Source organism: Salmo salar, unplaced genomic scaffold (genome assembly GCF_905237065.1).
Source record: "Salmo salar unplaced genomic scaffold, Ssal_v3.1, whole genome shotgun sequence".
NCBI lineage: Eukaryota > Metazoa > Chordata > Actinopteri > Salmoniformes > Salmonidae > Salmo > Salmo salar.
Genome location: NW_025549984.1, coordinates 17,501 through 22,500, shown reverse-complemented (window position 1 = coordinate 22,500; position 5,000 = coordinate 17,501). Strand labels below are relative to the sequence as shown.

General features: G+C 49.1%; 1 protein-coding gene across 1 annotated transcript in view; it reads left to right on the top strand.

Moving 5' to 3' along the window:
• Window positions 1–5,000, top strand: part of LOC123739059 (caspase recruitment domain-containing protein 11) — a 115,420-nt gene that overhangs the window by 103,472 nt on the left and 6,948 nt on the right. The gene's annotated exons all lie outside the window — the stretch shown is intronic.

Here is a 5,000-nt window from a genome sequence, read left to right as displayed (position 1 = left end):
CTATACTGTAGACCCTATAGACCCTATACCCTACAGCCCCATACTGTAGACCCTATAGACCCTATACCCTACAGCCCCATACTGTAGACCCTATACCCTACAGCCCCATACTGTAGACCCTATAGACCCTATACCCTACAGCCCCATACTGTAGACCCTATACCCTACAGCCCTATACTGTAGACCCTATAGACCCTATACCCTACAGCCCCATACTGTAGACCCTATACCCTACAGCCCTATACTGTAGACCCTATACCCTACAGCCCCATACTGTAGACCCTATAGACCCTATACCCTACAGCCCCATACTGTAGACCCTATAGACCCTATACCCTACAGCCCCATACTGTAGACCCTATAGACCCTATACCCTACAGCCCTATACTGTAGACCCTATAGACCCTATACCCTACAGCCCCATACTGTAGACCCTATACCCTACAGCCCTATACTGTAGACCCTATACCCTACAGCCCCATACTGTAGACCCTATAGACCCTATACCCTACAGCCCCATACTGTAGACCCTATAGACCCTATACCCTACAGCCCCATACTGTAGACCCTATAGACCCTATACCCTACAGCCCTATACTGTAGACCCTATACCCTACAGCCCCATACTGTAGACCCTATACCCTACAGCCCTATACTGTAGACCCTATAGACCCTATACCCTACAGCCCCATACTGTAGACCCTATACCCTACAGCCCTATACTGTAGACCCTATAGACCCAATACCCTACAGCCCCATACTGTAGACCCTATACCCTACAGCCCTATACTGTAGACCCTATAGACCCTATACCCTACAGCCCTATACTGTAGACCCTATAGACCCTATACCCTACAGCCCTATACTGTAGACCCTATAGACCCTATACCCTACAGCCCTATACTGTAGACCCTATACCCTACAGCCCCATACTGTAGACCCTATAGACCCTATACCCTACAGCCCCATACTGTAGACCCTATACCCTACAGCCCTATACTGTAGACCCTATAGACCCTATACCCTACAGCCCCATACTGTAGACCCTATACCCTACAGCCCCATACTGTAGACCCTATAGACCCAATACCCTACAGCCCCATACTGTAGACCCTATACCCTACAGCCCTATACTGTAGACCCTATAGACCCTATACCCTACAGCCCCATACTGTAGACCCTATACCCTACAGCCCTATACTGTAGACCCTATAGACCCTATACCCTACAGCCCCATACTGTAGACCCTATAGACCCTATACCCTACAGCCCTATACTGTAGACCCTATAGACCCTATACCCTACAGCCCCATACTGTAGACCCTATAGACCCTATACCCTACAGCCCCATACTGTAGACCCTATACCCTACAGCCCTATACTGTAGACCCTATAGACCCTATACCCTACAGCCCTATACTGTAGACCCTATACCCTACAGCCCTATACTGTAGACCCTATACCCTACAGCCCCATACTGTAGACCCTATAGACCCAATACCATACAGCCCCATACTGTAGACCCTATACCCTACAGCCCCATACTGTAGACCCTATAGACCCTATACCCTACAGCCCCATACTGTAGACCCTATAGACCCTATACCCTACAGCCCTATACTGTAGACCCTATACCCTACAGCCCCATACTGTAGACCCTATACCCTACAGCCCTATACTGTAGACCCTATAGACCCTATACCCTACAGCCCTATACTGTAGACCCTATAGACCCTATACCCTACAGCCCTATACTGTAGACCCTATAGACCCTATACCCTACAGCCCTATACTGTAGACCCTATACCCTACAGCCCTATACTGTAGACCCTATAGACCCAATACCCTACAGCCCCATACTGTAGACCCTATACCCTACAGCTCTATACTGTAGACCCTATAGACCCTATACTCTACAGCCCCATACTGTAGACCCTATACCCTACAGCCCTATACTGTAGACCCTATAGACCCAATACCCTACAGCCCCATACTGTAGACCCTATACCCTACAGCCCTATACTGTAGACCCTATAGACCCTATACCCTACAGCCCTATACTGTAGACCCTATAGACCCTATACCCTACAGCCCTATACTGTAGACCCTAGACCCTACAGCCCCATACTGTAGACCCTATAGACCCTATACCCTACAGCCCCATACTGTAGACCCTATAGACCCTACCAGCCCTATACTGTAGACCCTATACGACCCTATACCCTACAGCCCTATACTGTAGACCCTATAGACCCAATACCCTACAGCCCCATACTGTAGACCCTATACCCTACAGCCCTATACTGTAGACCCTATAGACCCTATACCCTACAGCCCCATACTGTAGACCCTATACCCTACAGCCCTATACTGTAGACCCTATAGACCCAATACCCTACAGCCCCATACTGTAGACCCTATACCCTACAGCCCTATACTGTAGACCCTATAGACCCTATACCCTACAGCCCCATACTGTAGACCCTATAGACCCTACAGCCCCATACTGTAGACCCTATAGACCCTATACCCTACAGCCCCATACTGTAGACCCTAGACCCTACAGCCCTATACTGTAGACCCTATAGATCCTACAGCCCTATACTGTAGACCCTATAGACCCTATACCCTACAGCCCTATACTGTAGACCCTATAGACCCTACACCCTACAGCCCCATACTGTAGACCCTATAGACCCTATACCCTACAGCCCTATACTGTAGACCCTATAGACCCTATACCCTACAGCCCCATACTGTAGACCCTATAGACCCTATACCCTACAGCCCTATACTGTAGACCCTATACCCTACAGCCCTATACTGTAGACCCTATAGACCCTATACCCTACAGCCCCATACTGTAGACCCTAGACCCTACAGCCCTATACTGTAGACCCTATAGACCCTATACCCTACAGCCCCATACTGTAGACCCTATAGACCCTATACCCTACAGCCCTATACTGTAGACCCTATAGACCCAATACCCTACAGCCCCAAACTGTAGACCCTATACCCTACAGCCCTATACTGTAGACCCTATAGACCCTATACCCTACAGCCCCATACTGTAGACCCTAGACCCTACAGCCCTATACTGTAGACCCTATACCCTACAGCCCTATACTGTAGACCCTATAGACCCAATACCCTACAGCCCCATACTGTAGACCCTATACCCTACAGCCCTATACTGTAGACCCTATAGACCCTATACCCTACAGCCCCATACTGTAGACCCTATACCCTACAGCCCTATACTGTAGACCCTATAGACCCAATACCCTACAGCCCCATACTGTAGACCCTATACCCTACAGCCCTATACTGTAGACCCTATAGACCCTATACCCGACAGCCCCATAATGTAGACCCTATAGACCCTACAGCCCCATACTGTAGACCCTATAGACCCTATACCCTACAGCCCCATACTGTAGACCCTAGACCCTACAGCCCTATACTGTAGACCCTATACCCTACAGCCCTATACTGTAGACCCTATAGACCCTATACCCTACAGCCCCATACTGTAGACCCTATACCCTACAGCCCCATACTGTAGACCCTATAGACCCTATACCCTACAGCCCCATACTGTAGACCCTATAGACCCTATACCCTACAGCCCTATACTGTAGACCCTATAGACCCTATACCCTACAGCCCTATACTGTAGACCCTATAGACCCTATACCCTACAGCCCTATACTGTAGACCCTACAGACCCTATACCCTACAGCCCTATACTGTAGACCCTATAGACCCTATACCCTACAGCCCTATCCTGTAGACCCTATAGACCCTATACCCTACAGCCCTATACTGTAGACCCTATAGACCCTATACCCTACAGCCCTATACTGTAGACCCTATAGACCCTATACCCTACAGCCCCATACTGTAGACCCTATAGACCCTATACCCTACAGCCCTATACTGTAGACCCTATAGACCCTATACCCTACAGCCCTATACTGTAGACCCTATAGACCCTATACCCTACAGCCCTATACTGTAGACCCTATAGACCCTATACCCTACAGCCCTATACTGTAGACCCTATACCCTACAGCCCTATACTGTAGACCCTATACCCTACAGCCCCATACTGTAGACCTTATAGACCCTATACCCTACAGCCCCATACTGTAGACCCTATAGACCCTATACCCTACAGCCCCATACTGTAGACCCTATAGACCCTATACCCTACAGCCCTATACTGTAGACCCTATACCCTACAGCCCCATACTGTAGACCCTATAGACCCAATACCCTACAGCCCCATACTGTAGACCCTATACCCTACAGCCCTATACTGTAGACCCTATAGACCCTATACCCTACAGCCCTTTACTGTAGACCCTATACCCTACAGCCCTATACTGTAGACCCTATACCCTACAGCCCTATATTGTAGACCCTATAGACCCAATACCCTACAGCCCCATACTGTAGACCCTATACCCTACAGCCCTATACTGTAGACCCTATAGACCCTATACCCTACAGCCCTATACTGTAGACCCTATAGACCCTATACCCTACAGCCCTATACTGTAGACCCTATAGACCCTATACCCTACAGCCCTATACTGTAGACCCTATACCCTACAGCCCTATACTGTAGACCCTATAGACCCAATACCCTACAGCCCCATACTGTAGACCCTATACCCTACAGCCCTATACTGTAGACCCTATAGACCCTATACCCTACAGCCCCATACTGTAGACCCTATACCCTACAGCCCTATACTGTAGACCCTATAGACCCAATACCCTACAGCCCTATACTGTAGACCCTATAGACCCTATACCCTACAGCCCTATACTGTAGACCCTATAGACCCTATACCCTCCAGCCCTATACTGTAGACCCTATACCCTACAGCCCTATACTGTAGACCCTATACCCTACAGCCCTATACTGTAGACCCTATAGACCCAATACCATACAGCCCCATACTGTAGACCCTATACCCTACAGCCCC